The sequence below is a fragment of the Berghia stephanieae genome, chromosome 4 (assembly GCF_034508935.2).
Source record: "Berghia stephanieae isolate SIO BIC M18660-M18661 chromosome 4, UCSD_Bste_1.3, whole genome shotgun sequence".
NCBI lineage: Eukaryota > Metazoa > Mollusca > Gastropoda > Nudibranchia > Aeolidiidae > Berghia > Berghia stephanieae.
Window position 1 is genome coordinate 89,912,215 of NC_088363.1, and position 12,500 is coordinate 89,924,714.

General features: G+C 36.8%; 1 long non-coding RNA gene across 1 annotated transcript in view; it reads right to left on the reverse strand.

The window, feature by feature from the left end:
• Nucleotides 1-10,426: 10,426 nt before the first annotated feature.
• The window catches only part of LOC144971540 (uncharacterized), a 2,664-nt gene continuing 590 nt past the window's right edge, over nt 10,427-12,500 (reverse strand). The window contains exon 2 of the long non-coding RNA XR_013645145.1: nt 10,427-11,686. This is a non-coding gene — a long non-coding RNA (uncharacterized LOC144971540). The remainder of the gene's footprint in view (nt 11,687-12,500) is intronic.

Below are 12,500 nucleotides of genomic sequence, written 5' to 3' on the forward strand. Positions count from 1 at the left end.
ATAAGAGTTAAATAAATACAGAGAAATGAAAGAATAAGGTTATTCCCCCCTGTCCAAGTAATATCCTTAGATATTTGGTGACTAATTGTATGGCAATATTACTTTGATTCGCCATTTGCTGGAATAACAATTTGACCCTTACCCCCCCCCCCCCCCCCTATAAAAAAAACCCCAAAAAGAACCCCAAAAAAAAACAACTTTGGATTTGTATTCATGTGCACCAAAATACTACTTTTAGAGTCCAATAAGCTTTCTTTTATCTAGACTCAAGTCCCGCTACACCTTATTTCAAACCAAAACATAAGCGAATATATTCTGCAATCGTTGAATATTTAAACAAAATTTCAACACGTTCTAGGCATTGTTCAACGATTAGGTATTTACTAAGAATTGAAAGGGTTTTCCAATGGGAGAGGTGGAATAATATATCTTATATTATACCGTTATCACGAGGCAATCTAATGTATCTGATTGTCTACATGTCGACTAGCAAGCAGGTTGATCAATAGTTTACCATATAATGACCAAATTGGTCTGCCAAAGTGCTGAAATAAATAAGAAATTTTTAATTTATCAATACAATCATGTGTATGTTTGTGTGTGTGTGTGTATGTATGTGTATGTGTGTGTTTCTTGTACGTGTTTGTGTTTGTGTGCATATACATCACATCTGACCCACCTCCTAAAAACTGTTTTATGTCGAAGTGAATTGGTGTTGAAAACCGATTTCAGTGGCCTTGTGTGTATGTGCGTGCCCGCGCGCGCGCGCGCGCGTGTGTGCGTGTGTGTGTGTGTGTGTGTGTGGCCTTGTGTGTGCATGATATAATGTCTCAATTATAAAATTAAAATTTGAGTTTCTGACCGTTAGGCCCTGGTTCGAGTCATGCTACGAAGTTGAGTTGATAGCTTTGATCTGCCATTATCCAGACTTGAAACTCATTTAATTTATTCAACATCAAAATAACAGGTTGCTTTTATATCGCGCATGTCCTTGGTAAACACCATGCTCTATGCGTTTTACTATTATCAGATTATTTCCTCAATATGGGATAGCGTACATCAGACATATTGCAGCTTTCCTCGGCGCTAGTAGCACAATTTTCGAACAAAGAAAAGCTGTTTTACGTCATCGGGTGGTCCACGAATTTAACGGCCATCTCCTGAAGGGCGGGGAGAAAGTATACAAATATTTTACCTGGAGGCATGTATGTGACCCACCGTCTCAAAGCGGTATTATGTTGTTATGTTGGGATACACTAGGTTAGGGAAATTGAATTCATATCCACAAATATCAAACTTGGGTTTACTTTCTCTACGTCATGGTGGAATATAAATACTATTTATTGCTTTACAAAAACTTCTAAGGTCCAATTTCTCATCATTCTATTTCTAAATTTACATTTTTGGGTTATGAATCATCCCGACATAATACCGTTTTGAGACGGAGCGTCACATATTTCTGGGGTGTTGTATAGCTGGCTATAATAGGTTGTGAGTGAGTCTCAAAACCATAGTTTGTCAATTGGATCCAATAGTCTGATGTCACGTCGTCCAACAACGGCAGCCATCGTGGTTCTAAACAAATAAAATCGGTCCTTTTTATTCTTCATGCTGGCGAGAACTTTTTTGTGATCAGAATGAGTGAAAGTCAAATCATGATCAGATTTATAATGTCTTTCTCCTCTGGATACACGTTTATGCTCGTCGAAGAAATATTTCATGAGGACGTCCGCCATTGTTCCGATAGTTTAGAGCCAGTTACTAAGTTACCATGCGTCATTACGAGGGAAGTGACGTCATGACTGTTGAAGCGTATTACAAGTTACTGATAGAAGGTGTGCCTTTCATTGGAAAGATCAATTATATAGACACATTGATTCAATAATAACTCACTTGAGATCCACGCTTCCGTCCTTGTTTTTGTCCAGTTTTTCCATCAATTCTTCCAACTGACCAACAGTCATTGGAACGTGAGCTTGCTGGGAAAAGAAATAATAGGTGATTTAATTCATATTCAATTGATATTTTAAAATTAGCATGGGATGGGAACACACACACACACACACACACACACACACATACACAGAGAGAGAGGGACACATGAGATAGATGAATAGGCCACTGAACTGTTTATGTCACGGCATTAACCCTCTCCTTACCAGCCATTTTCAGAATTTTCCCCCAAACTTCACACCCACCCAATACAAAAACAGACATTTCTTACTCAAACAGAAAATCAACAAGCACGTTCTATACATAATATTGTTCGACAATATCAGCTCTATTACAGAATGTCAAGTTTTTTTTATAGCTATAGTAAAAAGAAATGAAATCTAGATGAGAAATGTGATGGTTGCATCGTAACAAATGTGACGATTTACCAATGGGTGGTAAGTAGAGGGTTAATGAACATAAATACGGTAATTTTTAATTAATTATTTGGGGGGAGGGGGGAGATAAAATTCAATTTTTTAAAATCTGTTCTCCTGTGTTGTTGATGTTGTCTTTGTCATGGGCGATTCAGCTTCAACCGTGATTATATTATTTCAGTTTCAAGTTTTTGTAATAGTCTTTTATAATAGTATTCTCAATTATGGGAACCATAATATGCTCAACAAATTCAAATCAATTTTGTGTTCAATAAAATCTATCAGAGGTCAGCGCAATGTCATTATCTGATAATTAGGAGAAAGAAGATAAGATTTGTTGGCATGATCTAAAAAAAAAAACTGATAAAAATCCTTACTTTTTGGACAATATGAATTTCAGTCTGTCTTTGTGTTCTTTCTATTTTGTTTGTTTGTTTGTTTTGGGTTTGTTTGTATTTTTTATCTTTTTTTTTTTTTTTGAGAAGGTAAAAAATTTAAAAATAGACTGTCTTATCATTTGATTGACAAATTTCATTATTCTTCCTTACCCTGTCAAAGCTCCTAATATATTCTTGTTATCGATAGATTGAAATGAGATCCAAGTTGTCAAAGAATTTTAATCATAAGTCTTCTTTAGATTTATCTCTTGTGTCTCGCGATGTGAAATTAATGAAATAATGATACAGATATCAACCAGTCTTGTGTTGTTAGGTGAAATGTTCTATACTCTAATTTTGATTTGAAAATGATAATAACTACTGTTTTGATTTAAACTAAAACCATTAATTTTCTGCAGTGTTATGTGGAGTGGCATAAAACAGCAGTTAAAGAAATTGGATAAAAAATGACGATTTAAAAAGAATCAAAGTTAAAGACTTAAAGACAAAAATATGCATTTATCTGAAACCCGACCTCCACGTTATCGCATGTCTGATAACCCAGCGCAACTATGGGCCTGATTTAACATTGTTGTAATGGACATGATAATGATATTTTCCGTTGATTTGAGAGTATTTCCATGACAGGAATGAGCACATAACAATAGGGAATGAGATTAGCGGAAGAGTAGCGTCCCTTGATTGGACGTCACCCATAGTCTGTGACGTCATCGGCGTCAGCGAGGACGAGAGACCATGCGCACAACCAACATGACGTTCTCTCTCTAATAACTTTTCCGCCGGTGACGTCACAGACTATGGGTGACGTCCAATCAAGGGACGCTACTCTTCCGCTAATCTCATTCCCTATTAAGGTTATCAGACCTGCTTATATGTACTCGTCGTAATATATCCATTCCTTTATATGCGCAAGTGAAATTACCAACAACAAAAAAACCGCATCGAATCAAGACTGTTTGTTTTAATAAACGTTCTTACGTAAGCATTATAAAGTAATTACTGTTAAAATGTATGTGATCTAGTGGTATGACACTCCCTTTCGGATCGGAAGGTCCTGGGTTCGAGCCTCGCTCGGCGCATAGTTGAGTCCTTGCAGAAGGCTCTTTACTCACATTCTCTCACCGTACTCAGGTGTAAAATGAGTACCTGGCCGTTAACAACGATGTCTCTGTCCTAAAAAAATTGTAATATCGCCTCATAGACGTCATGTCCCGTCCTAAATGTCAAATGTTGCTGTTGGCAAGGGACCCCTTGTAAAGCGCTTTGAGCACGTTTAGTGGATATTGCACTATATAAAACTTCAATTTTTAAAAAATAAATGACAGTAATGGAATATTATAAATAACTGAACTTTAACTTGTAAAATATAATGCGCAAGTGACGTCTTAGGATTGATATCGAATGATAACTGTGAGCAAGTGACATGGTCGCTCCAATTAGGAAAGTAGGCATTTTGGAGGCATTAATATAGTAGAGCCGGAGTTTATCCCGGTTTCTATAGCGTGAAACGGATAATAGTAAATGTTAGCTACCATGGCGTACTAAAAGAGTACTATAGTAGGGCTATGTTAGCTACCCTTTTGGTATGACGCTAGTCTATCGCAAAGTACTTTTTACCTAATCTAATAGACCCAGCTGCCTAATCGCTGTTGGGTGGACAGGGAAGGCGGGAGGGGGATTTTAAAAATCTAAATTGCACCGGGATCGATCTCGGGCTCTTTGCGTGTGAAGCGATTGCGTTACCAACTCAGTTATCGGGACTCGAATGAGGAAAAGAACTCTGATTTCCTTACCACCAATCCCTGGTAGAACTCATCACGTGTAACCGACATACTTCTGTCCGTGTCGAATCTCTTGAATAAGTCAATGACACGATAGCCTTTCTGGGACATGTATTCATATAAAGCCTGGTCAGGAAAGAGAAATAGCCATGATGAATAATGAATAAATAATAATATGAAATTGAATGTAAGCTTCAATTTAATTACAAAAACAGATCAAATGAACGTTTCGGGTTTCCCCTTTATCAACAAAACAGGATGAATGAAACACCACAGATGAATGAGATGATGTGGTAGTGGCGTTGTTAAGATAATGATGAGGATGATGATGATGATGATGACGACGACGACGGCGATGATGGTAATGATGCTGCTGCTGCTGATGATGATGATGATAATGATGATGATGGTGATGAAAATGACAATACAAACCTGAACAGGGTCAGTAAATCCACTGATAGCATCCCCCTCCCTAACCACCGTTTCTCCTTTCTTGATGACCGGTCCGTGCTTAACCAACAATAGTCTTTTGTCCTTCACAGAGTCTTTGAGTTTTAAAAACTCTTCCTCTACCACTACATCCTTAGAGAAACAGAAAACGTATTGAATTGTGGGATCAAATCCTTTCATGTTTTACCACACTTATATATTGGGTTAGATTTGTGTGAAATTCTTATACTCTGTTCATGTAAAGCATTAAAACAGGTACATCACTACTATATTGTACACCGACAAAGTGATTTGTTTTATTTTACTTTTTGACCAACATTTGTTTCATTTTATATCCTTAGATCAGAACAGATCAGACTTCTTTGGGGATTTTGACAAGTTTGGGGGAGGGGTCAGGGTCATTCTAATCATTGGACAAATATGAAATGAAAGTTGTCTGGGAATAAATGTAAATAAACTATTTGTCAGTGTACGACTGGGTATCGGAAGTAAAAAATTTTTTTTTTCTAAATGTGTCATTCCTACTTATATATGCATAACATTTATTTGTGTTACCTCTAAAAATACTTTAAATTAAATTTGGCGGGTGGTTGGATGGGAGCATCACCCTTGAATCATATACCTATGATGTTCGCATGGGTGTACGATCCGATAGTGATGTCGTTTCTTCTTCTCTTTACTAGCCTATCCTGCTTCTTTGGTTTGTGATTGTATTTTTGACAGGGGATTTTTTTTTCTGTAAATCTTCTGCCTGTTTGTTCTTGGTTATTTATAATTTAGCTTATGATATCTTTAGGTTATGATTTTGATTTACATTTGTACTATTTTTGTTAGATTGCTTGTTTTTTTTTTTTTCAGCGGTCTCTCATATAACCTCAATTGTGTTGGAAGAGACCTAAAGCAACAAACAAACAAACAAAAAAAAATTAAATTTGGGGTGACATTTAAAGAATATATTTATACAGTTAAAAGTCAAACGGATTACACACTGTTAGGTCCAGCTCTCGTATTTCACTGTTCTCGGACTCAACTACCGTCCTCATTATGACTGTAGCCACGTCTGGTGTGTAGGGATTATTTCCAAGCTGAAAATATAAGTGTCAATGTCAGGAGGTATTGATTTGGTTTTTAAATGAGACAATTTCTTTGAAATTATAATTTCTAGTAAGAATGTATGCAGTTTTAGTTATAACCGCAAACCCGTTTTCAATTTGAAAGCAATGAGAAAGATGGAGCTTGGAGAGTTCAATATAAAAGACAGTGAATGCATGCACATTCTGTGTAGTATTGAAAGCTTGGCACACGGACCAAACATAATTAAAGCAAATTCGTCCGATTAGCCTGACACTAGAACCCTCTAGTACCGGCAGTTTGACTTCATTTTTTAGGTTTGTGTATCGTCTAGTGAGTTGTCATTAGTAGAGCTCAAGGAAACAAAGTTATTTCATTGGTTGAACTATTGAATACAACTCACCATTTGTTTTCTTTTGTGGCAAAATACTGGCATTTTTTGGTCAGTGTATAACTTTACAATAGCTACGGTTCACGTCGGACTGAGTGAATGTTTGAATGATAAGAATTCGAGTGAGTCAGGGACTTGTCCTACCTAAATTACCGACCCCATACAAAATGGGTATGACAGGGGTTACAAAATGTTTCTGAAAATTCCAAAACCCTGATTATATTAATTTCCTAAAGGTTTTAAGTCTCATTTCCCAAGACAAATACTGGCAATGTCAAAATGCCAAATTAGGGAGCAGGCACTGTTGTAATACATACACACTTGTTCATATCTCTATGTACTGGTTATTCTTCATGCATCACGGAATTACAGTTAGAGTGATATTGGAACTAAATAATTTGATTACACTTGAGTCCCAGGCCCTAATACTGGGTATGGCAGAGATTGAAATAGATTTCCTTGAGATTTCAGAGTTTTGATTATACTTTCCAAAAGTTTAAGCTTCATTTACAAAAAGAAAAACTTATGATTCTTCATGTAGGATACTTGGAATTGTAGTGAAGAGAGAATAGTTGAATTAAATACTCGGAGTGAGTCAGAAGCCCTACCTAAACTGCCGAGCCCACATCCCAGAAATTCCCAGAAATTCAAAAAACCTGATTGCATGTCACAGAGATTTAGTTTCATTTCCCCAACACATGTACTTGTATGGTATTTTGAATTACATTAATTATTGAACTTCTCCCCCCCCCCCCCTCTCCCCCACCCTCAGACAGACAGACAAAGAGAGCGTGTGAGAGATCCGGATATAAGAGAGACAGAGAGAGAGAGAGGAGAGAGAGAGAGAGAGAGAGAGAGAGAGAGGGGGGGGGAAGGGGAGGGGGGAGGAAAAACAGCTATAAATACTTGGCTAAGAGAAGATTTTTTGTGACCCTCTGCATGAAACGGTATTCTGTCGGAACTGATTTGGTAGAGAAAAATGGGTTTAAAGTCAAAATGGAAAGGACTGGCAACTTTAAGATTTTTGAAGTTTATTAAACAAAAGACGTCTAGAAGTTAAGCTAAAAAGTGAGGCTTTGTGATCTTGTGATAAGACACAAGCAGCAGGTCCCGTGTTCGAGTCCGGCTTTGAGCGGCGCAAAATTGAATCTTTCGAAAAGACTCTTTACTCACATTCTTTCACCATATCCAGGTGTAAAACTAGTACATGGCCTGGCTGTTGTCTCTCAAATCCTACATGCTAGGGACCCTAGCAAAGCGCTTTGAATACGTTTAGTAGATTTTGCGCTATATAAATTCCCAATGTTGTTTAAGGTCATGAGGATCACCTGAAGGTAACGCCGTTTAGAGGTGCACAATCACTTTATCGCAGTTTTCTTTTTATTTCGCAATCGAAAACGTTTGCAATTCTAGGAAAGGTAAAGGAAATGCTACTCACCCTGAGTGAGGTGAGTGTTTGATTTGTTTGAATACCCTTCATAATTCCGCCCACCGCCTCCGTGTCCAACCTGTTATTGCTGAGGTCCAGTTCCCTGAGAGAGCTGGACGAGAGATGAAACGACTATTATTATGGTGGGTGCCATGCACTGACAGAACACTTTATATTTTCATTTGGCCAGAAATATTATCACTGAATATATATATATATATATATATATATATATATATATATATATATATATATATATATATATATATATATATATACACATATATATATATATATATATATATATATATATATATATATATATCCATTGAAATAAGTGTCAAAATTTGCCTCTTTGAGGTATAAAGAAGTCTCAGGTTTGAGACATTTTGATCAGTAGGTTCTCTTAATTGTCGGATATATGTATAAAGGCTAAGGAAGAAAAAAGTGTCTTATCGGTGTAGGTATATTAAAAAGTGCGCATCAGACTGCTCAATAAAACCTACTAATAAATCTCTGTCGCTCTATTATCTTCTTCATCATCTTCTTCTCCTTCTTCTTCTTCTTCTTCTTCTTCTTCTTCTTCTTCTTCTTCTTCTTCTTCTTCTTCTTCTTCTTCTTCTTCTTCTTCTTGCCCTCCCCCCTCTATCTCTCTCTCTCTCTCTCTCTCTCTCTCTCTCTCTCTCTCTCTCTCTCTCTCTCTCTCTCTCTCTCTCTCGCAATGCTCTTAGCGAGAGTGTGCTTCTTCTTCAAATGAACTCAACTATAGTATAGTGATGCTGCGATGTAAACAATCTGGGTGATTTTCCTGTTGACAGAAATTTTTGTTTGATGTATTATCTATCTTTCCTCATAGAATGCCTAGGCGACGGTATCTAATGATACGTAGTGGATGGGCGTAATAGGATTCCACAGTCTGACGTCACGTCCGCCTAGCAACGAATCGGCTGGCTCTAAACAAAAAAAATCCGTGCTTGGTCCGGGCAAGGAATAATTGGAAAATCGCTCAAAAAACAATTTTTATCTTAAATACGGTCCAGTGTTTTGTACCAGATTGTCTACACCAGTCAGAGAGTCACTCCTGCAAGTTTTACAGATTTCCAAATGGACAGGCAGACAAAAAATTGAAGAAAAAGTGGATCACTTTAGTCAGGTAAGCACGCACGCCTCGTCGAACATTTGATAGAGTTCGTAGTCCAGATCTAGGTCAAGTTCTAGCTTACGTAGACCTATATTTTATGATTAACGTATACAATTGCACGAAATTATAAATAAAAATACATTCCAAACTAGGTTTTTATTGAAGTTGAAGCAAAAATGATATCTCAATCGTTTTGATGTTAAGGCTGATAAACTGAATGAGAGTTAAGTTCTACTGATAAGTGATATTTTTAAAAAAAAAAGGAGAACAAGAAGAAAGAGAAGAAAATATTTGTTAAAATCTTACTTTAAACTCGATACCTTTATGGCAAAATGAAAATAAATAAATAAAATAACGCAACCCCCCCCCCCCCTCCCCTCCCCTCACGCAGATATCTCTCTCACACACACACACACACACACACACACACACAAACAAACACACATACTTTCCTCTTTTTTTTTGGAAAGTTTCTCTGATTCTCTGCCATGCCTCCCCTCCCCGACAGCCGAGGTGGCAACTCTGTGTGAACAAAGCAAGATGGCGGCAGGGACCTCTCTCCTTTACCTGTGCCCGATTGTTGACACTCCAAAGTTTCCATCACCGCACTGTCCAGTACAGTACTGACTGAAATAAAGAGAAAACGCCAGTCTTGCCACACTCAACCCCAAGATCAACTTTAACTGTGTAAATTTAAGAATTCATATTTTTATATATACCTAGTCAAAATCATCAAAAGAAGTAATGAGGAAGTGCGACATTTTGCTGAATATGCGATTTCATAAAAGACAGGCGAGAGACCCACCAGTAACCTAGTCTCTTGCACACCTTTGATTTATCATGCATTGAGCTGGTGTCAAACAAGATAGTCTAAAACAAAGTACTTATCAAATTAAATAATATACCCAATATGCCCAACAGAATTATTGTTTTTTTTTTAATCTTTTCATTTCAGGAGAAAGGACAAAAGATCCAACATCATCATCAAGAGTGTGTTCTTGTCACTTCAGAGATGATGACAAAGCCAACCTCCCTGAATGGTTTGACAGAAATAAAAATAAATTGTTTCCATCAGAGCCAGAAAGAAAGAAAAGAAAAGTGACACAAGGAATTCCCACCCCATCTCAATTGGCACCAACATCAAGAAGTCCACCACCACCACCACCACCACCACCACCATCATCATCATCATCATCATCATCATCATCATCATCAGCTCAACTCTCTTCATCATCATCACAAAGTCCCACCTTTAAAAAAACCAGATTCCTCATCATCATTATAATCCTCCTCATCATCATCCTCATTATCTTCTCTCTCATCATCATCTCAACTCTCGTCACCATCATCACAGGATTCCATCTTTTAAAAAAACAGATTGTAGAACAAGTGAGGATATTTTAAATAGAACAACAAATTTAATTCAAGAACAAGAAATTACAGACAAAAATAAGGAAATAGCTAGCTTTAAAAAACCCAACTAAGTTAGATTCAACGCACTTACACTGTTTCAAGCCTTACAGAAAAAGTTCTTCGAATGGAGACAGGTGTACATTGTTTTAAAATATTTAATATTATTGTTCAATATGTTGAGTGCTTTAGAGGTAACATTATTTATTATAGTGGATGGGAAGTTCAGGAAGAGACAGTTGCATTAAAAGACCAAATTTTCATTATTACACTTATGAAACTTAGACAGAACTACGCTAACCTTCATATTTCACAATTGTTTAGCGTTAGTGAAAGTACTATAACAAATATTATACAAACTTTTATTCATGTTTTACATAAGCCATAAGCTTCTCTTTGAAAATGTTATGAAGGTTACATGCCCTTCTAGACATAAAAATAAACTATCAGCTCCATCATCATTTTTAAGATTTCCAAATTGCAGAATGATCATAATTGATTGTACAGATGACCAAATTGCTATTCCTAAAGAAATGGATAAACAACGGTTAATTTATTCTTCTTATAGGTCCATGAATTCTGTTAAAGCTCTTGTTGGTCTGAGTCCAAATGGTGTGATAAATTTTATTTCTAAACTGTATCCAGGGTCTGTCTCGGATAAGGTCATTGTACAAAATTGTGGATTACTAAAACTTTTAATTTTAAGCCCTGGAGATTTAATTTTAGCAGATAAAGGTAATAAAGGTAAAACCCCATCCTGATTCAAGATATTTTACCTCAAGGAGTAACTGTAAATATCCCTTCCTTTTTACATAATAAATTTACTGAAAATGAGATTTTATTAACAAAAGAAATTGCTTCATGTAGAATTCATGTTGAGAGGGCTAATGAAAGACTGAAAAATGTTAACATCCTCTCATATATTCCAACCATGTTAAGAGAAACATCTGATATTATTTTTCAATTTGTTGCAGCACTTGTCAATCCCCAGTCTCCTCTTATTAAGGAGACTGCATTTTGTTAGCTTTGCCATTTATTTTGTACAACACACATATTTTGTTCATCATCATCAAATCACCATTCAAAATAATGGTTTTGTAGGTCCATACATGATTTTACATGATAAACATGACAAATTATGGCATTGTTGTATCAATGTATGTTCAATGTCATTAACAACATTGTTAAATAAAACCACACAAATTAGTTTTGGACTGAATCAACCCAAGGCATCATCAAGATAGATCTGTGGAAGTAAAAGAATAAAAGATTCAAATTTAGAGCTGCGACCATGCTCAATAGGCAAAAAACAAACAAACTAATGAAACGTCTGTTGTGGTCTTGTGGTATGACACTCGCTTTCAGATCAGAAGGTCCTGGGTTTGGGCCTCGCTCGGCGCATAGTTGAGTCCTTGGAGAAGGCTCTTTACTCACAATCTCTCACCGTACTCAGGTGTCAAATGAGTACCTGGCCGTTAACAGCGTTGTCTCTGTCCGAAAAAATTGTAATATCGCCCAACAGGCATCATGTCCCGTCTTACATGTTAAATGTTGCTGTTGGCCAGGGACCGCTTGTAAAGCACTTTGAGCACATTTAGTGGATATTACGCTGTATAAAAACTCAATTAAAAAAACAAATTAAGTGATTCTTTCATTCATCTTGCTTTGTTGATAAGGGGGAAACCCGAAACGTCCATTTTATCTGTTTTCGTATATTAAATTGAAGTTCACATTCAATTTCACAATGTTATTGATTTCTTCGAGTTTCAAGCAGCAACATTTACATTACACCTTAACCCAATAGGAAATTTAGTTTACCGTGACTAACACTGGTCTAAATAAATCCTTTATTCATCCCATAGAGGAAATTTATCTCTAGGGTCTATTCCCAGGGAAGACTGAATAACCGCGGTGCAGCGCCGCAAATTGAGCTAGGGCGAGGTGACTTGCTCAAGGCCACACAGCGCAGCGGCGGGTGAACGAACTCGGTACCTTTCGGGTACGAAGCAAAAACCGTACCGCTGATCCACGCTGCCCCACATGAAGTATGATAAAATGTC